The sequence below is a fragment of the Triticum urartu genome, chromosome 7A, assembly GCF_056163025.1.
Source record: "Triticum urartu cultivar PI428250 chromosome 7A, HENAU_Tu73, whole genome shotgun sequence".
Classification (NCBI taxonomy): domain Eukaryota; kingdom Viridiplantae; phylum Streptophyta; class Magnoliopsida; order Poales; family Poaceae; genus Triticum; species Triticum urartu.
The window spans coordinates 582,175,533-582,200,551 of record NC_141879.1 but is presented as its reverse complement, the minus strand read 5'-3'; positions in this window follow the sequence as shown (position 1 = coordinate 582,200,551).

Below are 25,019 nucleotides of genomic sequence, written 5' to 3'. Positions count from 1 at the left end.
CCTTCAAAACAAATTCCAATGCTTTTAAGGTGAGGCAACTTTATTTTGAGACAACTGATAGGGATTTCTATTCCCAAAACAATCGGCAAGCGCTCCAGGGCAGGGCAACTAGAGTGGATGATGCTGTGCAGTGAGGCCTCCGACAGATAAACCACCACAAGCGGAAGTTTTTTTAGCAGTGGAAGTCGAAGCATTTGTACCATATCGTCTGGTAGATGGCACCGGGTGAAGCTGGCGGTGTGGAGAGAGGAGGAAAACCGCGAGATGGACAACGGTGGTGTGGGCACGAATTATTGGCATGTTCGTGGTATGAAACTTTCGTGGTAATGGTAGAACTCAAACTGCTGGAGTTTTCCGAATTCAGGGGATGTCAGCCAAGTGTCCACCGTGCCGGGTATGGACTGCAGGTAGCATGTCGGGATGTAGAGGCGTTGAACGGGGCCCTGCTAGTGAGAGGAGACGATGGCTCTGAGGAGATCAAATTCAGGAAGGACAGATATCTGACGACAGTCGAGATTGAGGGGCGCAGTGCGCCATAGAGGGTGCCACCGAGTTGAGAGGACTTGTGTGCGGCGGCAATCCTTGGTGGGGAGAAGCGAGATGATCTCCTCAAGGATGATGTCCGAGAGATCGCTGATGCTGTCCACCGGAGATTCTACCGGTTCCTCGGATCCGGGTAGGGGGGCTCGCCGCTTCTCCCCACGCTGCTAGGTGCAAGATCTACAACCAACGTCGCCGCTGGCAGGAGCCTCATCTTCTTAGCGCTAGGGCCAGCCGACTCCATTTTCCTTGTGGGCGTCGCGCCGAGCTCACGGGTTTGAGTAGAGTAGCCAGAGACGAGCCTAGTGGCAGTGCGAGTGGGGAAGAAGGAGGGCTGGGGTTTTCTGTAGTAGTGGAAGAAGAGGAGCAGGTGTTTTCTGTACTAGTGAGGAAGAAGGTGAGCAGGGGTTTTCTGGACCAGTGAGGAAGATGGGGAGCGGCGGGAATTGGGGGGCGACGGAAGCGGGAGAGTCCAGCGAGTTGTAGTATAAGTGGAAGCAAGGAGGAAGGAGGGTTTTTCTGGGATCACCCCCTCTTCAATAAATATGGGCTTCTCCTCGGGAAAAACAAAAACTAATGGGCTTTAAGATGGTAGGCTTTTGTATCGGCCCAGTCGGCTGCACGTGTTTCGTACTGGAGGGCCTTAACACTAGAGGCAGCCCGACACACTCTCTAGCTTATTGCCCATTCGAAAGAAAAAAAGAGATGCCTCCAGCTTATGGCTACTCATGGGTAACCTTTTTCAACTTGGCATCCACCAAATTAGAGGACGCGGTACTGGATGCAGACACTAACACTGGTCGCATAGCGCGGCAAAGTGAGGTGTCAAATAACATGCCTACAATATACTTACTAGATTATGAAGGTTCACAGTCTAGTCAAAATTTACATTAAACTAAGCTTTCAGAAGATACGATATGCATACTAACATTCAAAAGAACAAAAGTTCAGCATGTTTATGCATCTCAATGATTCACCATACTATAACCAATACAAAGCTGTCAGAAGGTGCGGAAATAAATAAAATCGGTCGATGCATCTCTGAGCAAAGGGCCTCCCTGCGCACGCATTAATTTCCTTAATTTCCTGGGCATGCTTGTTTCTTCTCAATGTTCCGAGCACTTTGAGCATGTTGGAAACTCCACAGCTAGCTAGCTGCCTCATCTTGCAATTGATGCTGACACATTTGTAGCAAACACATGAGGCAATAGAGATGACTCAACATGAGTCCATATTGTGCAGTTCCCCTGAAATCATCTTCATTGTCCTGAATCTGAAAAGATTAGCTATACTTAAACGGTGTTGCAAAATAGTAGCACATATCAATAGCTCGACATGACAAAACATGATCATCTGGACGAAGGGGATACTGACCTGCCTGAGGAAGATTATATATAATTTCATAAGTCCTTGGTTGATTTCCACCTTCGGCTGCACTGCTTGTTTGCTACTCCACACATGACAGGATCGTTCCACACTGCAATCAGCAAGTCAACATACGAATAAGCTTATTTCACCTTGAAGTGGTGATTGTACCTCGTATAACCAACCTTGTGTTACCCGAGATCCTCCTGGTGTCTATATAAACCGGAGGACTTAGTCCGTGGAGAGATATTCATTACCATAGCCATACAAGCTAGACCTCTAAGGTTTAGCCATTATGATCTCATGGTAGATCAACTCTTGTAATACTCATATTCATCAATATCAATCAAGCCGTATGTAGGGTATTACCTCCATAGGGAGGGCCCAAACCTGGGTAAACATCGTGTCCCCTGTCTCCTGTTAACATCGACCTTAGCCGCACAGTTCAGGACCCCCTACCCGAGATCCGCCGGTTTTGACACCGACACCCATCGCCTCCTTTTCGCCATTCGAAATCTGGCCGCCATAACCTCTTCGTTCCAGCCGCGAAACCCCACCCTCCTTCGTCCGCCACCTCACCACAACCCAGCCGGAGCCTCTTCCCCGATGACATCGTCCACCGCAATAGCTCGACGTCCCTCATCTGCCTCCTGGGATGAGGATCCGTCGTCCATCCCGTCGTCCCGCTAGTTCAGCCCCCCCCCCTCCTCCACCTCCAAGGAGCTGCTCCGACGATCGCCTCATCTATCGCGGATGCTCCATCCCCATAGCGCCGCCTTAACCTGCTCCACCGAAACCGCAGCATCCTCACCGACTCCTTGGACGAAACCGAGGCCTACTCGGCGCCACCAAAGAGGTTGTACACTCATCGCATCGCACATTCTCCTTAACTCAACCTCCGGGTGCCGATGGTGCTGAAGGAAATATGCCCTAGAGGCAATAATAAAGTTATTATTTATTTCCTTATTTCATGATAAATGTTTATTATTCATGCTAAAATTGTATTAACCGGAAACATAATACATGTGTGAATACATAGACAAACACAGTGTCACTAGTATGCCTCTACTTGACTAGCTCATTGATCAAAGATGGTTAAGTTTCCTAACCATAAACATGAGTTGTTATTTGATCAATTAGATCACATCATTAGGAGAATGATGTGATTGAATTGACCCATTCCGTTAGCTTAGCACTTGATCGTTTGTTTACTGCTATTGCTTTCTTCATGACTTATACATGTTCTTATGACTATGAGATTATGCAACTCCCGAATACCGGAGGAACACTTTGTGTGCTACCAAACGTCACAACGTAACTGGGTGATTATAAATGTGCTCTACAGGTGTCTCCAATGGTACTTGTTGAGTTGGCATAGATCAATATTAGGATTTGTCACTCCGATTGTCGGAGAGGTATCTCTAGGCCTTCTCGGTAATACACATCACTATAAGCCTCGCAAGCATGATAACTAATGAGTTAGTTACGGGATGATGTATTACAGAATGAGTAAAGAGACTCGCCGCTAACGAGATTAAAGTAGGTATTGGAATACCGACGATCAAATCTCGGGCAAGTAAAATACCGATGACAAAGAGAACAACATATAGTGTTGTGCGGTTTGACCGATAAAGATCTTCGTAGAATATGTAGGAACCTATATGAGCATCCAGGTTCCACTATTGGTTATTGACTGGAGACGTGTCTCGGTCATGTCTACATAGTTCTCGAACCCGTAGGGTCCGCAGGCTTAAACTTCTGTGACGATCGATTTTATGAGTTTATATGTTTTGATGTAAAGAAGGTAGTTCAGAGTCCCGGATGTGATCACGGACATGACGAGGAGTCTCGAAATGGTCGAGACATAAATATTTATATATTGGAAGCCTATATTTGGATATCGAAAGTGTTCCGGGTGAAATAGGGATTTTACAGGAGTACCGGGGGTTACCGGAACCCCCCGGGGGTTTAATGGGCCAAGATGGGCCTTAGTGGAGATGAGGAGGGGCGGCCAGGGCAGGCCGCGCGCCCCCTCTCTCTCTCTAGTCCGAATTGGACAAGGAGGGGGCCGGAGCCCCCCTTTCCTTCCTCTCTCCCTCCTCCTTCCCCCTTCTCCTACTCCAACTAGGAAAGGAGGGAGTCCTACTACCAGTGGGAGTAGGACTCCTCCTGGCGCGCCTCCTCCTGGCCGGCCGCCTCTCCCCCCTTGCTCCTTTATATAGGGGGGCAGGGGCACCTCTAGACACACAAGTTGATCGTAGAGATCTCTCCAGCCGTGTGCGGTGCCCCCCTCCACCATAATCCACCTAGGTCATACTGTAGCGGTGTTTTGGCGAAGCCCTGCTGTTGGGGATATTACTACTGGGCGTAAACCGGCTTATCTGGGCCGGGTTAACTTCGTCAGTAGTTAAGTATGTTAAATTCCAAGAAGGCAGATGAGGGCTCAAGGCCCATAGCCGGTTCAAGGCCTGTAGCCGTAAACCGGTGTTGGTATTTAACTTGTACTGTAAGTTAGGAATAAATAGAGACCAAACCGGACACATCTATGAGCCGGTATTGGGACTCTGTGAACCGACGGGCGTCACCCGTGTATATAAGGGGACGACCCGGCGGCGGTTCAAGGAGGAGAGACAACAACTCGAGACATAGGCGAAGCTTATTTGCTCCCTAGTCATCGAAACCCCATCAATTCCATCACAACTAGACGTAGGCTTTTACCTTCATCGAAGGGGCCGAACTAGTATAAACACTCTTGCATCCCTGTGTCCGCTTTAACCCCTTCAAGCTAACCCGTCGCGATGGCTCCACGACTAAGTCCTTTCATGAGGACATATGCCGTGACAAAACCACGACAGTTGGCGCCCACCGTGGGGCTATCGCACGATGGTTTCAAGTTCTTGGAGGGCCGCCTTGAAGGACTCGAGGGCTACGCTGTGGGCCGGAAGACTAAGAGTCGTCACGGCAAGCTCTACATCGATGATGCAGGCTGGGGCCCCGAGGCCGGCTCAGTTGAGTACGGGTACCGAGTCCCCTTTGGTGGCATACACGTTTTCATCGGCAAGATCGGTGAACCGAGCCCTGAGCCGGACATCTGCACCGACCTCGTCGAAACGACTCAGCATGCACGGTCCGCCCGGGTTAAACCGGCCGTGAAGCGTGCCTTCGTGGGAGTTATCCATGGAGGAAGTTACGAGGATAGATCAGAATCTCGCGGCGAGACCGTCGTTTATTCCGGCGACGAGTCATCAACCGGAGAAACCGAATCTCTATATCAGCTACAAGATGGCCGGATTGGGGGCTGTTCCGACGGCGACAGTATTCCGGACCCCTCTGATCTACCCAACCGAGTTGGAATATTCATGGCCGGCACACAAGCAGCGCTTCATTCTTCGACCGCCGCGCCAATAACCTCTGGTTTAGCAGCGGCGACAGCTGCTGGGGCAGGAAGCTCTGCACGCCCGCCGGCTCAAGTTCTATCAGATCTATTTGATGCATTGGCTGTGCTTATGGCAGAAGCTAATCCGGCGGATCAGGAAGTCCACAACGCGGAGATTGCAAAGGTGAAGGAACAGATCACCCAAGCCAAGGCGGACCTGGCAGCTGAGAATGCCAGGATGACCACACAGCGGGCCGCTTTAGATGCACAAGCCTACAGGCTCATGTTGGACCAGAACGCGTCACATGAAGTCATGAAGAGGAAGTACCGATCCCGTTTGCCTTTGGTTTTCGAGGCCAGAGACCTTTTCAACACCCCAGGAGCAGGAACCAGTAATCCGCTGGTGGGAAACCAGCCGGAAGCTCCGGGGACCGGTGCGCCGGTTCAGCCCCGTCTGATGAATCCGCCTCGTCAAAACACTTCTATACCTCAGGTTGTTTCAACACCTCCGGGTCACTACTCCAACCCAATGGACAATCTTGTTGCCGCTGCTGCACGGCTGGAGGCCATTCCAATTGAAGGTGACTCGCCGCCGGCAGTAGAGACACGACGGGTCAAAGAGCTTCTTAGGATAGCTTTGGTCCAACAGGAAGCATACTCGTACAACCGCGACCGGATCCACTCGACCCCTCGTCCAAGCCGGAGCTATAGCAGGCGTAGGGATGAACCATCAGTATTAAGTAATGAACGACGTGGAGCACCCCGCGGCAACAACCCGGCGGGTGGTGCTGATAACGCTCAGGAAGTGGTGGACCGGGCCCGAGTGCGCAGGGAGGCCGAGTTAGCCGCGCAGTATCAGGCTCGGCAGCTTACGCCAGTTCGTCCAACTATTTTGGTCGAACCCGGTGTTACTTCTAGCTCTTTGGGGTGCCTTGCCTTGTCCCCGCTTTACGCAATGTGCGCCTGCCCAAGGATTTCAAGGGCCTGCGCAAGGTACCAAATTACACGGCGGATCAACCCCCAGAGACATGGGTGGAGAGCTATGAGATGGCCATGGAGATGCTTGATGTGGATGATGCGGCATGTGCAAAGTACTTCACCATGATGCTTGAAGGAACGGCCCGCACCTGGTTAAAGAGCTTACCGGCCAACTCTATCAGTTCATGGGCCCAATTACGAGCCCTGTTTATCAGTAATTTCAAGGATACATGTAAGCAGCCTATGTCGATAGTGGACTTAGCTGCCTGTGTCCAGGAGGAAGGAGAATCGACGACTCATTGGGTGTGCCGGGTCTCACAAGTGTTGCATTCATCAGACCGCATCAACGCTGACACTGCAGTCTTAACCCTAGAATGCAACTGCCGGTTTGGGCCCCTAAAGCTGAAGTTGGGACGGATGAAGCGCCATTGCACTGACATGGGGACCCTCATGGCCGCTTTGGTAAAGTATGCTGATTCTGATAGTTCCAAGGATCCCGAATCTGATGATGACAAGGCAGGGAAGGGAAAGATGAACATCAACTCCAAAGGTCAGCAGCATCATTGGGCAGGCAATGGCGGTGGAGGCAAGCGTAAAGCGGATGGTAACATGGACTTTGTGGCTAATACCAACGCGCAGGACAAGGGCCAGCGACGCAAGGGTAAACCGCCAAATCACAGTGGGGCACCCAACCCTAACCCGGACCGCCTAAATTATCTACTGAGCCAGCCTTGTCCAAGACATGGGACGAAGGAGGTGCCAGCAAACCACCTTTGGAAGGATTGCTTCATTATGCAGGAGTTCAAGAATTCTAATGTCTTCCGATATGATCACGGCTCCGACGGTGGCTCAGGATCCGGGCCGGGTCACGGTGGAGGAAATTCCGGTTCAGGATTTAATGGTAATCCGGGCGGACATAATAATCAAAATAATCAGAACAACCAGGGTGGTTACAACCAGCAGCAGCAACAGTCAGGTTACCAGAGCAACCCAAAGCAGTTGAATAGTGGGCAGTACCATGTCTTCACTACTAGCTTGGATAAGTGAGACCGGAAGGTTCAGAGGCGGGCAGTCAACTCTGTTGAACCGGCCGTGCCCCGTTATTTACGCTGGTCTGAACAGCCAATCATATGGAGCAGAGAGGATCACCCTCCCTAGGTTGATAATCCGGGTCAGTTGGCTCTGGTGGTAGCGCCTCAGGTGGGAGGTTACAAGTTCACCAAAGTGCTCATGGATGGAGGGAGCAGCATTAATATCTTGTACTATGAGACCTTCCGTCGTATGGGACTAACAGATAAAAATCTCAAACCGTCTAATACGGTGTTCCACGGTGTGGTACCTGGCAAGTTAGCATATCCTGTTGGTAAGATAGCTCTGGAAGTGGCCTTTGGAAATGATCATGATTCCAGGTCGGAAACATTGACGTTTGAAGTGGTGAAAATCCAAAGTCCATATCACGCCCTGTTTGGGCGACCGGCCTTCGCTAAGTTTATGGCACGGCCCTGTTATGTGTATTTGCAGCTCAAAATGCCGGGTCACAAGGGGACAATAACGGTTCATGGAAGCCGTAAAATCGCTTTGGAGTGCGAGGAAGGAGATGCGGCCTACGCAGAGTCGGTTTGTGCCACCGAGGAGCTGAAGTATTATAAGGACAATGTTGATCCGGCGGACATGACTCCATTAAAGAAGCCAACTACGGAGCATGATCCGGCCCTGAAGTTCAAATCGGCAGCAGAAAATAAGCTTGTTGACTTCGTACCTAGCGATTCGTCCAAGAAGTTCAGCATCAGTGCCAACTTGGATCCAAAATAGGAAAGCACGCTCGTCGAGTTCATCCGTGAGAATCGAGACATTTTTGCATGGAAGCCCTCTGACATGCCAGGTGTACCGAGGCAACTCGCTGAGCACACCCTTAATGTGGATCCTAAATACAAACCGGTGAAACAGTTCCTCCGCCAGTTTAACGAAGAAAGACGCAAGGCGATTGGAGAAGAGGTAGCGAGGCTCTTAGCAGCCGGCTTTATTGTTGAAGTTTTTCACCCTGAGTGGCTTGCCAATCCGGTGCTAGTCCTTAAGAAAAACGGCACCTGGCGCATGTGTGTGGATTACACAGATCTTAATAAGGCTTGTCCAGCAAATCCTTTTGCCCTCCCCCGTATTGATCAAATTATTGATGCTACGGCGGGTTGTGAGCGTTTAAGTTTTTTGGATGCATATTCTGGCTATCATCAGATCAAAATGGCAGTTAAGGACCAGGAGAAGACGGCATTCATAACTCCTTTTGGAGCCTTCTGCTATGTGTCTATGCCCTTTCGGCTCAAGAGTGCCCAGGCAACTTATCAACAGTGTGTGCAAATTTGTCTTCACAAGCAGATTGGCCGTAATGTACATGCTTACATGGATGATATCATGGTTAAGTCCAGGGAGAAGGAGACTCTGGTTGACGATTTGAAGGAAACCTTTGATAACCTGAGGACGTACAAGATGATGCTTAAACCGGCCAAGTGTGTCTTTGGTGTACCGCCAGGCAAATTATTGGGTTTTCTGGTGTCCAATAGGGGAATTGAGGCTAATCCGGAGAAGATCACAGCCATCACCTCCCTGGCTAAACCGAAGTGTATCAATGATGTTCAACGCCTGGCAGGCCGGATTGCCGCGTTAAGCCGGTTTATCAGCCGCCTTGGTGAGAAGGCAATCCCTTTGTATCAGATGTTGAAGAAGACGGATCAGTTCGTCTGGAGTTCTGCTACTGATGAAGCATTTGAGGACTTAAAGCGGCAATTGGCCAATCCGCCTGTGCTCGCCGCTCCCATTGACAAGGAGCCGTTACTGCTATATGTTGCTGCTAATGCTCGTGCGGTCAGCGTGGCTATTGTGGTGGAGCGAAAGGAGGCAGGTAAGGAGCATCCGGTTCAACATCCGGTCTATTATATCAGCGAGGTACTCATTGAGTCCAAGCAAAGGTATCCGCATTGGCAGAAGCTGGTGTACGGAGTTTTTATGGCAAGCCGGAAGCTTAAGCAATACTTCGAAGGGCACCCAATTACGGTGGTCAGTTCTGCTCCTTTGGGGGATATCATCCAGAACCGGGAAGCGACTGGCCGGATTGCCAAGTGGGCTATAGAGCTTGGGCCGCACGGATTGAAGTATGTGCCTCGGACAGCGGTTAAGTCTCAAGCACTTGTTGATTTCATCAATGATTGGACGGAAATGCAAGCACCTGAAGAAAAGCCGGATCACACATATTGGACCATCCATTTTGACGGATCCAGGCAATTGGAAGGCTCGGGGGCTGGAGTCGTATTAACTTCCCCACGAGGTGATAAGTTTTGTTACGTTCTCCGCTTAATGCTCCCTTGTACTAACAATGTAGCTGAGTATGAAGCCTTGCTCCATGGTCTCCGTATGGCTAAGGAGATGAACCTAGGTCGAGTTAAGTGCTTCGGTGACTCGGACCTCGTGGCTCAACAAGTATCTGGCACTTGGGACTCCAAGGACCCACTCATGGCAACATATCGTCGTGAGGTGGATATTGTTGTAGGTCAGTTTAAAGGCTATCAGGTGGACCACGTGGACCGACGGAAGAATGAGGCGGCAGACGCTTTAAGCCGGCTGGGCTCTCAGTGCAAACCGGTCCCGCCCAATGTTTTTTTGGATGTGCTGCACAACCCGTCAGTCAAGCTCCTTGGTGAAGCGGATTTAGCTATTCCTGATTCGGAGGCTCAATTGGTGGCAGCTCTTCATGTCATTCCGGATTGGACACTTCCTTACCTGGTGTACATAAACCGGGGCGAGTAACCAGAGGATGAGATTTTGGCCTGACAGATAATCCGGCGGTCCAAGTCCATGACTATTGTCAATGGCGAATTGCACCATTGCAGTGTATCAGGGGCGTTTCAATGCTATGTGTCTCCTGAAGAAGGCTGTGAAATTTTGCGTGAGATCCACGAAGGAGATTGTGGTCACCACGCCGGTTCAAAATCTTTGGTAGCTAAAGCGTTTCGCCATGGCTTCTATTGGTTAACTGCTCATGCTGATGCGGAGGATCTAGTCAGACGATGTGACGGTTGCCAAAAGTTTTCAAGACGTGCTCATGTGCCGGCTCAAGAATTGAGAATGATTCCAATTACTTGGCCGTTTGTGACTTGGGGGATAGATATGGTTGGGCCTTTAAAAAGGTCCAAAGATAAGAAGACCCACCTCCTGGTGGCGGTTGACAAGTTTACAAAGTGGGTGGAGGCAGAACCTGTTAGCAAGTGTGATGCGGCCACGGTGGTTCAGTTCATCAAAAAAGTGATTTTCCGGTTTGGCTTTCCACACAGTATCATCACAGATAATGGTACCAATTTGTCCAAGGGTGCCATGAAGGAGTTCTGCGAACGGGAGCACATCCGGCTTGACGTTTCATCAATGGCACACCCACAGTCCAATGGTCAAGCAGAAAGGGCTAATCAAGAGATCTTGAAAGGCATCAAGCCCCGGCTTATGGTTCCTTTGTAGAGAACACCGGGTTGTTGGGTAGAAGAGTTACCATCTGTGTTATGGAGCATCAATACTACACCCAACAGATCAACAGGATACACACCGTTCTTCATGGTTTACGGAGTGGAGGCGGTTATCCCCAGTGATATCCGTCATGACTCACCTCCTGTGGCGGCTTATGTTGAAGCGGACAATGAGACAGCACGGCAAGACGCTTTGGACCTGTTGGGTGAAGAACGTGACATAGCAGCCGCTCGCTCGGCAATTTATCAACAGGATCTTCATTGTTATCACAGTCGCCGAGTCAGAACCAGAACCTTTCAGGAAGGAGATTTGGTGCTTCGGCTCATCCAAGATCACACTGATATGCATAACCTATCCCCACCTTGGGAGGGACCTTTCGTGGTCAGCAAGAATCTGCACAACGGGTCATACTATCTGATCGATATTCGAGAGCATAAAGACTCACGTACATCAGAGGAGGAGATCAACAGGCTGTGGAACATAGCTCATCTTCGGCCTTACTATACCTGAGCCATTGGCTCTACTTATGTACATATTACGACGATGTATATATTATGATTAAATATAATAAACCGGAACCTCAGCTAAAGCGGGGTATCTGTTCTTTTACATCATGTGTGGTTACACGGAGTTGTTCTAAAGCGGCCTCCGGTTTACCCCTTGAGTTAGCTTTTCAAAATCATCATGTTATATCACTTGGGGGCTTGGTCGTGTCCGAACCAATGCAACACCTCTTGATAGGCGAAAGCCACCAGATCACTTGGGGACTTGGTCACGTCTGAACCAGTCACGCCTCTTGATTGGCCTAAGGCCATAGAATCACTTGGGGGCTTGGTCAAACCCAAACCATTGCCATGCCTCTTGATCGGCATAAATGCCACGGTTTCATTTGGGGACCTGGCTGACTTGAACCATAGCTACACCTATCGGGAGCTTGGTCGTGTCCGACCATGGTAACGCCATCTGATCAGCTCAAATAAGCCTCTTTTTGCAAACGGTTTTATCATTGCCTTTGCTTCACATTTTTTCTTTGAAAGATATTTCTTTATTTTTGTTGCGTTTTTTAAATCGACAAAGTTTTAAGCCGGTTCAAACTGTCAATTGACGGAACATGGTTCATTTTTAATCTGGAGACTATTTGCCCGGTTTGATTTTTTGGTTAACATCCTATTACGGAGTAACACGGTGCTTTATTATAACCCGGCATGGTTTACATGGTAAACCGGCATTATATATATACAGGAGCTGATATCTCCTCCAACAGTGTGGGTTTATAAAACCTCCGCTTCAAGATTGGCTAAGCCAACTTCATGCCCAACGATGGCAGGTATCATGTATCTCAAAGATTTGATCATATGCTTACATTTCAGATATTTTGATTTCACATATGCAGACATCATACTCCACCTGACGGTAACCGCGGTGGCACTTTAAGATTTTTATGTTGCAGAAAATACTTTGGAAAGTTCATCACCCAAAGGAAGCACAAGTTGCAGTGGTTATGCACGAAGGCATATTAAGATCAAGAGTGTCAGCTAGCCTATTACAAGGCAACACGGTGCCCAAAATAAGATCATTGTTTTTTCAAAGGAGAAGCAGTTTAAACCGGCTTCCGGTTCAAGCTTGGTCACCAGCCTGGTCTGATGGTTGTGGGTCATCCCGCGCCGCTTCAACTTCAGTTTCTCTACCCAGCGGCTAGAAATCAACAGTTGTCCAGTCGATTCCCATTAATGTTCGAAAGACAGCTTCATCATGGATCAGCAACGACGGTTCAATATAGGGAGCGTAAGTATGCTTACGGATTGGAGGGATAAGATTTTCCGCTTCATGAATTGGTGCAGCTACTCGCTTGTTTTGATTGTCATATTGGGCTTGATAATGAGACAAGTCTGCTTCTTCAGCCAATTGACAAGCTAGCGGATGCACCTCCTAGTTTATTGCTCGCAGATCTGCTTCACTAAACTCTGACCCATCTTCCTTCAAACTGGGATAGCCCTGAGCCGCTTCAATAGGATCAAAATCCGGCACCCAAGCTTTTGCCCGGATTAAGGCATTGATCGCACCGGTTCGAGCAGCAGATTTCTTCAGCTCTTCAACTCGGGAAGGAAGCACCAACAGTTTCGTCAGAGTGTCCTGAATCAAAGTGGGCGCCGGTTTGTTGTGGGATGCAGTACATATGATACGCTGTGCACCAGTGTACAGTTGTTCGATCAACGTATAGGCGGCTTTCAATTTCTTCCGCACATCTGACCCCAAATGACCAATGCGTGTCCCTGAAATATCACAAAGGGTTAACAAACCGGCAGCTCTGTAAGATGGCAGAATCAATTCAGAAATCAAACCGGCTTACCAAAGATAGCAGTGGTCATGGCATGCATGTGCCGCTTTATGCTAGTCAGTTCGTCCACCACCGGTTTTAGTGAAGCCTCGGCGTCTTCTGCTCGCTTGGTTAAAGCAGATTTTTCAGTAGCCCAATCCGCCCGCTCCTTCTTGAAATCCTTCTTAAGCTATTCCATGACGCTTAAGGCGCTGGTCAACTCCTCTTTTGCTTTTGACTTCAGATTTGGGTCTCTTTTGTCTTCAGCTCAGCCTGCATACAGACAGTTATATGATTCAGCAAGCAGTGCAAGAATTGAAGCACCAACCACATAACAAGTTATGCACTTGGCGCTTGGGGGCTAATGCATATTCGATCTTCATCTTTCAATTGATTACAAAGTCCCAAGCTCAATACAAGTATTCAACTTGGCACTTGGGGGCTAATGGATATTTGTTCAAATAAGTTCTGATGCGGCGATATGAATTACTTAAGTCCGGGTTTAACTACACTAAGTTGAACCGGCCCTTGGGGGCTACATCAGCGAATTTCGAGGCATTAAGATTTATATTAGTAAGTCCCGGTTTGAAAGAAGATTACAAACCGGCCCTTGGGGGCTAGGAGAGTCAGCAAGAATTGAAACATACAAGCAGGAAAGAGCATATGGAAGTTACCTCATATTTATCTTTCATCATGTTAACCAGACCGGCTTCATAGTCACGACTGGTATACAGCCGGTTCAGATAGCCGGAATGGATGTCTTGGGCGTTCAGAGCAGCGTAAGACGCTAGATCAACATTCCACTTGCCTTTGCCAAAGGCAGCAAATTCTTCCTTCGCAGTATGTTTAGACAAAGTGACAGGATTGCTTGGCTCTGTATGGCCAATGCCAGTAACAACAACTTCATCATCCTTGGCATCGCCGGTTTGCACTGGGGCCGTTGGCTTATCAGTAGGCATTGTTGGATTGGTGGATTTCTCAATCCGGAAGGGGCTTGTGGGCTGGTTGACAGGACTTGAGGTATCAACAGGCCTCTCTTCAGCAATAAGATCGTCATCTCGCTGCAGTGGATCATTGGGTATATCTTCAGGAATAGCCGCTTCAAGATCTGGTGTTTTGCTTGGTTCAGGGACGGCATCCTCCTCGGCCGCTTTATCCAGGCGAGCCTTCTTGCTCGGCCTAGGCTTGGCCCTGAAAGGAATAACAAAGTCAAATACAGCATATGTTCCAAGGTGATGTACCGGAAATATTGTGATAAGTATAGCTTACCCAAGCACCATTTTGAGTGGTGGCAGCTGAGTAGCCGAAGATTCACCAGAGGATGAGTGGGAAGTAACCTGATAATCGGAGTCAGATGGATTAAGAGGTTGACGAAAACAGCCCGCTTTAGGACAAGCACTGACAAGCAAATTAGAGACCTCTGAACGGTGTTTCCGAACCGTACTGTTCGGTAAACCGACGGAGGTAACTACCTGGCCGCTGAGCCGGGTTGTGCGGCGAGCTTCATGCTGTTGGGTCTTCATAAGAAATTTGGGATCCAAGTAAGCAAGAGGATGAGAAAATTTAACTTTTTGGTTTGCCTGACGGATTTTTATTGAAGGCAAAGGTTCCGAATTGGAAGAGATAATAATTACCTCTGTAGCATCACCATGGCTGGCTTCGGCATCATCCTGACAAATATCATCATCAATAAGACGCATGAAAAATAAGCCAAGTGAGTCAAGTTCTACCTCAAGGTCTGGATTATCCACATCATCATCAGGGGCCGGATCAGAAGATGCAGTGGTTCTTTTCTTGTGAGCAGGCCGTTTCATGACTTTAGTCTTTGGCCGGGTTGGTCGCTCCGGTTTGTCTGGTTTTTCTAGCTTCTCCTGTGGAAGTTTCTTGCTCCAAAACGGATCATTACCCTGTTTAAGCAGACATTGATATTAAACAATGACCAGATATATCAATAACAGGTTCAGTAAAAAGAAAAAAAATCAAATTCTTACAGCTGGCGGTTTGTTGGTGGCACAGAAGGGAAGCAGGCCGGTTCGAGCACAGACGTGTTCCGGTTCATTAAACATTTTATTCACAGCCTCTGTTATTTCTTCGTCAGTGAGCTGGATGTTAGCATGTCGCAGTGGGTCATCAACACTGCCAGTATACTCGCACATCAAACCGGAGCGCTGACTAAGGGGCAGTATGCTCCACGATATCCAATAGCGAGCGAGATCAACCCCTGTTAAACCGTTGGCCATGAAGGCTCTGAGCTTGGACAGTTGAGGAGCATATTTGCTTCTCTCCTTGGCAGTCAACCTTTGCAGAAAGGGGTGTGTATTGCTAAGCCACTCCGGACGAAAGCCAGGCAAAGGATTTTCACCAGCAGGGGAGGTGTCTTTGCAATAGAACCATGTTTGATTCCACTCTTTGGGGTGGCTGTGCAGTTTGGCGTGAGGGTATGTGACCTCTTTCCTTTTCTGAATCGCCACACTGCCCAATTCCATATTAGAACCGTCAGAAAACTCAGTATGGCGGTTTAGATGGAAACAGTCTCTGAACAATTCCACTGTGGGCTCCTCTTGAAAGAACACCTCACAGAGCACTTGGAAGTGACACATGTTTGTAACAGAGTTGGGGCCAGTGTCTGGTGGATGGAGTTGAAAATCAGCTAAAACATCCCGGTAAAATTTAGAACCAGGCTACTTAAAGCCCCGGGCTAAGTGGTCTACGAAGACGACGACCTCTCCTTCTTGAGGTGTGGGAGGACATTCTTTGCCAGGGGCTCTCCCATGGATGGTGTTTTTGCTGCCTAAAGTGCCGGTCAGGACTAAATTGTTCAGTTGAGTCTCTGTGACGCGAGAAGGAACCCAGTTGCACTCATATACTTGCTTGGCCATGATGAAGTCTACAAGATAGGTGATTCCGGTTCAAGAATGAGTTGATTAAAGTGCACCGGTATGTACAATGTTAAACCGGAGACAGTTCTATCTAAACTGGAGTTTTATGAAGCAACAACATCCGGCGGTTCAACAAGGGGACTAATGGTATATACCGGTTTGGCAATTTTTCTACAAAGTTAAACCGCCGGATCTAAACATTGAAAAAGTTGAGATTGCGGATGGATAACTGTACAGAAACATATTTCACAAGATTTCTCTACAGCGACGGATCTGAAGCAAGTTCAGAAAACAAGGAAAATATTCAAGGTTCAAAAAATAACAGTACCAAATCAATGGGCAGAGATACAGGTAGATCTATGGTCTTGAAGCATATAAGTAAAGGCGGATGCTAAGAACTACCGCTACACAGAGCAAAGGTTCACAGGTTCATCTAAGATCTATCATATGAGTACGAAGCAGACGATGAACACTGAAGAACTTGGAAACCCTAGAACGGATCTATGGGGGAAAAGGTGAAGAACTCACCGGAGCCGAGGAAGAAACAGAAGGTTGCCGCGATGCTCTGGTACAATCAGGGTGATGCAGCGGCCAAGGTTGGAGCAGAGGTCATCAATGGCGGCGGAGCTCCGAAGCTGGACGACGCGGGGAAGACGAAGCAGAAGGGCACGAAGGGGAAAAAGAAATGACCCTTTGGTCCTATTTATAAGGCAAGGGACCGTGGGTTTGGAAACGAAGCTGTCGCCTTAATTGTCGCAGACCTATTAAACAGGTGATGTCACGCCGGTTTACAACGACCAGAGAAGATGGCATCACGGCGGTTCAACAAACAACAAGAAGATATTGAAGATGAAGATTTTTACTAAGGATTGACATGAACCTGTTCAAATCAATCTGGGGCCTAATGTTGGGGATATTACTACTGGGCATAAGCCGGCTTATCTGGGCCGGGTTAACTTCGTCAGTAGTTAAGTATGTTAAAGCCCAAGAAGGCAGATGAGGGCTCAAGGCCCATAGCCGGTTCAAGGCATGTAGCCGTAAACCGGCATTGGTATTTAACTTGTACTGTAAGTTAGGAATAAATAGAGACCAAACCGGACACATCTATGAGCCGGTATTGGGACTCTGTGAACCGACGGGCGTCACCCGTGTATATAAGGGGACGACCCGGCGGCGGTTCAAGGAGGAGAGACAACAACTCGAGACATAGGCGAAGCTTATTTGCTCCCTAGTCATCGAAACCCCATCAATTCCATCACAACTAGACGTAGGCTTTTACCTTCATTGAAGGGGCCGAACTAGTATAAACTCTCTTGCGTCCCTGTGTCCGCTTTAACCCCTTCAAGCTAACCCGTCACGATGGCTCCACGACTAAGTCCTTTCATGAGGACATCTGCCGTGACAAAACCACGACACCTGCTGCGGTAGCTTCATCAACATCGTCACCACGCCGTCGTGCTGATGAAACTCTTCCCCGAGCACTACTGGATCGTGAGTTTGCGGGATGTCGCCGAGCTGAACGTGTGCTGAACGCGGAGGTGCCGTACGTTCGGTACTGAGGATTGGTCAATCGTGAAGACGTACAACTACATCAATCGCGTTGTCATAACGCTTCCGCTTAACGGTCATGTGTGTGCGTAGGAAAATTTTGAAATTGCTACATTCCCCAACAGTGGCATCCGAGCCTGGTTTTATGCGTTGATGTTATATGCGCGAGTAGAACACAAGTGAGTTGTGGGCGATACAAGTCATACGTCTTACCAGCATGTCATACTTTGGTTCGGCGGTATTGTTGGATGAAGCGGCCCAGACGGACATTACGAGTACGCTTACGTGAGACTGGTTCTACCGACGTGCTTTGCACACAGGCGGCTGGCGGGTGTCAATTTCTCCAACTTTAGTTGAACCGAGTGTGGCCACGCCCGGTGAGGGAGTCCTGGATTAGGGGGTGTTCGGGTAGCCGGACTATACCTTCAGCCGGACTCCTGGACTATGAAGATACAAGATTGAAGACTTCGTCCCATGTCCGGATGGGACTTTCCTTGGCGTGGAAGGCAAGCTTGGCGATGCGGATATTCAAGATCTCCTACCATTGTAACCGACTTTATGTAACCCTAACCCTATCCGGTGTCTATATAAACCGGAGGGTTGTAGTCCGTAGGCAATCAACTCCATATACAACAATCATACCATAGGCTAGCTTCTAGGGTTTAGCCTCCTTGATCTCGTGGTAGATCTACTCTTGTACTACCCATATCATCAATATTAATCAAGCAGGAGTAGGGTATTACCTCCATCGAGAGGGCCCGAACCTGGGTAAAAACATCGTGTCCCTTGTCTCCTATTACCATCCGGCCTTGACGCACAGTTCGGGACCCCCTACCCGAGATCCGCCGGTTTTGACACCGACATTGGTGCTTTCATTGAGAGTTCCTCGGTGTCGTCGCCTTTAGGCCCGATGGCTCCTTCGATCATCAACAACGATGCAGTCCAGGGTGAGACTTTTCTCCCCGGACAGATCTTCGTCTTCGGCGGCTTCACACTGCGGGTCAACTCGCTTGGCCACCTTGAGCAGATCGAAAGCTATGCCCCTGGCCATCAGGTCAGGTTTTGAAGCCTAAACTACACGGCTGACATCCGCGGGGACTTGATCTTCGACGGATTCGAGCCACAGCCAGGCGCGCCGCACTGTCTCGATGGGCATGATATAGCTCTGCCGCCGAGCAGCGCCTTGGAGGCCGCACACGCATCGGTTCCGACCATTGATTCAGAGCCTACTGCGCCGATCAAGGATCAGCGGTTGGACGCTGCCTCAGGTGCTGCGATCTCAGAGGTGATCGAGCCGAACTCCAGCCCCGCACTCTGCACGACCCGTGACTCCAAGGATCCGGACTCCTCCCGGGACTCTGAACCCCCCGCGTCCATGCCAATCAAATCCGATTGGGCGCCAATAATGGAGTTCACCGCCGCAGACATCTTTCAGCATTCGCCTTTTGGCGACATCCTGAATTCTCTTAAGTCTCTCTCTTTATCAGGAGAGCCCTGGCCGGACTACGGGCAGCGAGGGTGGGATACGGATGATGAGGAAATTCAAAGCCCACCCACCACCCACTTTGTAGCCACTGTCGACGATCTAACCGACATGCTTGACTTCAGCTCCAAAGACATCGACGGCATGGATGACGATGTAGGAGACAAATAGGAACCAGCACCTGTAGGGCGCTAGAAGGCCACCTCGTCATATGACATATATATGGTGGATACTCCAAAAGATGGAGATGGCGATGGAACAGTGGGGGATGAAGCCCCCAAGAAACAGCTGAAGCGCCGACGTCAGCGGCACCGCTCTAAATCCCGCCAAAGCAAAAACGGTGATTCCGGCACGGGAGATCATACTACCCCGGATAGCGCCGAAGAACACCCACCTCAGCAAGATTCGGCACAGGAAGATGGAGAAGCCAGCCCTCATGAAAGAGCGGCAGACCGAGAGGTCGAGGATGATAACTACACGCCTCCCTCCAAAGACGAGGCAAGGCTCGATGATGACGAATTCGTCATACCATCAGACCCCACCGAACAAGAGCGTTTTAAACGCAGGCTTTTAGCCACGGCAAGCAGCCTCAAGAAAAAGCAGCAACAGCTTAAAGCTGCCCAAGATTTGCTAGCTGACAGATGGACTAAAGTCCTTGCGGCCGAAGAGTATGAACTCAAACGCCCCTCCAAGAGTTACCCGAAGCGCAGGCCGCTACCCCGATCAGAGGAGGAAGCACCTACATCACCAGCACATGACATGGCAGACCGGCCACCTCGCGGCCGCGACAGAGAGGCCTCTCGGCCCTCCACCCAAGCCATGCCCCGACGCCGCTCAACTAAGGCACGGGAAAATGCGCCCGACCTGCGAGACATATTGGAGGATAAGGCAAGACAAACAAGATCGATCTACGGATCGCGCAGGCGTCCTACGGCATGTGACAATGATCTTCACTCCGGATACAACAAATCCGGCCGGGCCGAACACAACAGACATAGCTTTTCCGAGCTGCATCGTGATATAGCCCAGTACAGAGGCGCCGCACACCCGGTATGCTTCACGAATGAAGTAATGGAACATAAAATCCCAGAGGGTTTCAAACCCGTAAACATCGAATCATACGATGGCACAACAGATCCGGCAGTATGGATCAAGGATTATCTCCTTCACATCCACATGGCACGCGGCGATGATCTACACGCCATCAAATACCTCCCGCTCAAACTTAAAGGACCAGACCGGCATTGGCTTAACAGCTTGCCAGCAGACTCAATCGGTTCTTGGGAGGACCTGGAAGCCGCATTCCTCGACAACTCCCAGGGAACTTACGTGCGACCGCCGGATGCCGACGACTTAAGCCACATAATTCAGCAGCTGGAAGAATCGGCCAGACAATTCTGGACATGGTTCCTAACAAAGAAAAAACCAGATAGTCGATTGTCCGGACGCAGAGGCCCTAGCAACCTTCAAGCATAACATCCGCGACGAGTGGCTCGCCCGGCACCTGGGACAGGAAAAGCCGAAATCCATGGCAGCCCTCACGACACTCATGACCCGCTTTTGCGCGGGAGAAGACAAATGGCTAGCTCGCAATAACAACTTATCGGAGAACCCTGGTAATTCAGATACCAAGGACAAAAGTGGCAGGACACGTCGGAATAAGCAAAAATGCCACGTTAACAGCGACAGCAATGAAGACACGGCGGTCAATGCCGGATTCAAAGGCTATAAATCCGGTCAGCGGAAAAAGCCATTCAAAAAGAATACTCAGGGCCCGTCCAGTTTGGACCGAATACTCGATCGCTTGTGCCAGATACATGGCACCCCCGAAAGGCCAGCCAATCACACTAACAGGGATTGTTGGGTGTTCAAGCAGGCAGGCAAGTTAAGGGCCAGAAACAGAAACAAGGGGCTGAACAGCGACGATGAGGAGCCCAAGCCGCCGAACAACAATGGACAGAAGGGCTTTCCCCCACAAGTGCGGACGATGAACATGATATACGCAACCCACATTCCCAAGCGGGAGCGGAAGTGTGCGCTATGGGACGCATACGCGATAGAGCCAGTCGCGCCAAAGTTCAACCCATGGTCCTCCTGCCCGATCACTTTTGATCGAAGGGACCATCCCACTAGCATCCGTCATGGCGGCTTCGCCGCATTGGTTCTCAACCCAATCATCGACGGATTTCATCTCACAAGAGTCCTCATGGACGGCGGCAGTAGCCTGGACCTGCTTTATCAGGATACAGTGCGGAAAATGGGCATAGATCCCTCAAGGATTAAGCCCACAAGAACGACCTTTAAAGGCGTTATACCAGGTGTAGAAGCCAACTGTACAGGCTCAGTAACACTTGACGTGGTCTTCGGATCCCCGGACAAAGCGAAGAGTTAATCTTTGATATAGTCCCGTTTCGGCAGTGGCTATCACACCCTGCTCGGACGAACCGCATTCTCAAAGTTCAATGCGGTTCCGCACTACGCATATCTCAAGCTCAAGATACTAGGCCCTCGAGGAGTAATTACGGTCAACGGAAACACTGAACGCTCCCTCCGTACAGAGGAGCATACGGCGGCTCTCGCAGCGGAGGTACAAAGTAGCCTTCTCAGGCAATTCTCCAGTCCGGCCATTAAAAAGCCATACACTGCCAAGCGCGCCCAGAGTAACCCACAATAGGACCGCCTGGCACACTCTGAGCAAGCGTAGCAATGCGGCCCCAACCCCAGCTTTCGCGACATAGCGAAACCAGTACCTCGCGTACATAACTACGCCCTTGAAATACCATGGGCATAGGGGAAGGGGCACAATAACGGCACGCCCAAAATACGGCTTAAAACGTACTAGGGGCTGCCGGATTCTTTTTTAAATTTTTTCTTACTTTCAGGACTCCATACTTCGGACGACCTGTTCAGCAATTCGACTGCTGCACAAACGATGCAAGATCCAGGGAGGCAGACAAGCCATGCCGCATTATGGAACTCCCAGGTGGTCTCTGTTACGAGCGGTATACCTATTTTAAATACAATTCCACGGCCTGCCCCTGGTCAGGACATACTGAATAGTCCAATATTTTTCTGCTTATCGCACTACTTGTATCGTTCGGCTTTGATAAATAGCCTCTCTATAAACAATGCATAGCTTTTGTCTATTTTTTTGCATTACTCTTTTTTATATATGTTCATTAATGACATGTTGCACCCGTACACTGTGGTATGGCAAGTACGCCAGGGGCTTCAGTACCCTTTAATATGGTGTGAGAAGTCCGTACACTTTCACAAGTGCGGCACCCCGAACTTATAGCACTATATGCATCGGCTCCGAATCATGATTTGGGTCAATAGTTGGGTTTGCCCGGCTCCTATGTTTTGGTGCCTTATGTTCCGCTATATCGGCTAAGGTAGCACTAGGAGAACCACTGCGATTGTGCCCCGGTTGAGCTGGGTTAAGCACCTCAGTGGAGAAAGCTAAAACTGACTGTCATGATGAGGCGAGAGACCAGTCACTGTTCAAGAGGTTTTTCGAGTCCCTAAAGACTTATGCCGCTTCGAGCGAGGAGCTGGCTTTGTCCGGCCAAGGCGTGGATAGCGCCCCGAACTTGGTCTTCCAAACTAGGGGCTTCACCGAAATTTAAAATTATAAAGTTCTATGGCTAAGTGAGAGTGTTCAAGCATTATAGTCCGATTGCCTGGTTCGTCGTGCTGAGCGCCTCCCTCGAAGGACCCAATCATGGGAAAAAGAGCGCTCAGGTTTATCACCGAACACCCCAGCACTAGTGGCATGGGGGCAGAAGCCGACGACTGGCCATCTCTCAATTTTTGATAAACGGCCGCATAGAAAATAATATTTTAAATTCAATAAGCATTGCTTAGCGCATATGAACAAGTTTTTAGCGCACAGGATAAAAACGAGCGAGTTTATTCAAAAATTACATCCTTGGTACATTCATCCGCCACAAGGTGGGCACCTGCAAGAACATCCTTGTAATAGTTCTCGGGCTTGCGATGCTCCTTCCCCGGCAGCGGCCCGTCCCTCACAAGCTTTTCACCATCTAGCTTACCCCAGTGCACCTTTGCACGGGCAAGGGCCCTACGGGCACCTTCGATGCAGACGGAGCGCTTGATGACCTCAAGCCTTGGACAGGCCTCCACCAGCCGCCGCACCAGCCCGAAGTAGCTCCCAGGCAGGGCCTCTCCGGGCCACAGCCGAACTATGAAGCCTTTCATGGCCTGTTTGGCCGCCTTGTGGAGCTAGACCAGCTGTTTCAGCTGGTCGCTCAAGGGCACAGGGTGTCCGGCCTCAGCATACTGAGACTAGAACACCTTCTCCGTCGAGCTGCCCTCTTCCGCTCGGTAGAATGCAGTGGCGTCGGGTATGCTGCGGGGAAGATCTGCGAATGCCCCTGGAGAACTCTGGATTTGGGTAAGTAACAGGTAGTTTACTTTTATATTTCTGCTTTGCATGAAGAATGCCTTACCCACTGTTATCTTCTTCACCTCCTCCAACTCTTGGAGGGCCTTTTGGGCTTCGGCCTTGGCAGTCTCAAGGGCCGCCGCGAGCTCGGACGCTTGGGTCTTTGACTCAAGCTCCAAACTCTCATGTTTTTTCATGAGAGCCTGAAGCTCTTGTTGCACCTCGCCGACCTGAGCCCCAAGTTTCTCTCGCTTGGTGCCCTCCGCGGCCGTTTTCTTTTCGGCCTCGGACAGCGCCTGCTTGAGGGTCGCCACCTCAGTCGTGGCCCCTATAATAAGCAGTGCAATCCTGTTATTTTTTGCAATCACGCCTCTCTATAGGCACTTTTTCTGTAAGGTATTTCTTACCTTCTTTTTCCTCGAGCTGCCGCTTGGCAAGGCCGAGCTCTTGCTCGGTCCGATCAAGTCCCTGTTTCAGGGCACCCACCTCCGCAGTGAGTGCGGCGGTGGCTAGCAGCGAAGCCTGCATATGCATATTGACTCTTTTTGTTAGACTCCTGCAAAATTTAATAGATCCTCTATTCGGCTTTTCTTTCCGAACGCCAAACAGAGCATCAGGGGCTACTGTCTATGCGGTAATATTTTTACATATTTTTACTTACCTCGAAGCCTGTTAGAAGGCTAGCGCAAGCTTCAGTCAGTCCGCTCTTGACGGACTGAACCTTCTGGATCACCGTACTCATAATAGTACGGTGCTCCTCGTCGATGGAGGCGCCTTCAAGCACCTCCAGCAGATTGTCCGGCGCCTCCGGTTGGACGGAGGCTGCCGGCTCAGAAGGCTTGCTCCTCTTGGAAGGAGTTCGCTTGCCGCGGTCCAGAATTGTTGAAGATTCCGGCACGGTGTCCAGCTCAAAGCCGGGCATGGAGCCCTGGGGGGTCTTGTCCCCTTTACTCCTGGAGTCCGGGAGGTCGCCTTGCGGCTCCTCCAGGACCACCTCCTCCTGCCCCAGAGCTCGTTGCGACGCCACTTCGGCGTCATCCGCAGTGCGGGGGGAGACAGCGGGCGGAACTGAGTTCACGTCCGATGAATCCAGGGAGCCGCTCGACGACTCATTGAGTTCGGCCCGGGGCGGGCTGCATGATTGTATTCGACATTAGGGAAAGCTGTGCAAAAAAGGGAATATCATGAGTTACTCTGGTATCCGAACACTTACGATTTCGCCGGACGCCTGGCCCTGTCCGGCCACTCCTCTTCGTCCTCGTCGGCGTCGGGAGCGTAGTCCGGCGGAGGGGTTTTCCTCTTCTTGGACCCTTCGGCCCCCCTACTGGGGCGGCCTTCCTCTTCTCCCCCCCCCCCCGTTGGAGGGGGAAAGGTTTCTTCTTCCTCCTCCTCGTCTCCACGAGAGGAGTGCGTCTCGGACTCGTCGGATGACGAGTCCGACCCACCATGTTACGGGCACTCTTTCGAGTCCCCGTGGTCTTCTTCTTCTTGGCCTTCTTTTCCGGCACCACGTAAGGCGCCGGAGCCAGCAGCTTCACTAGTAGAGCTGGGGCTGGGTCTTCGGACAGTTAATCGGTCTGGATATCGCCCGCCAAGCCTGTCAAAGGCAAGGGAGTTTA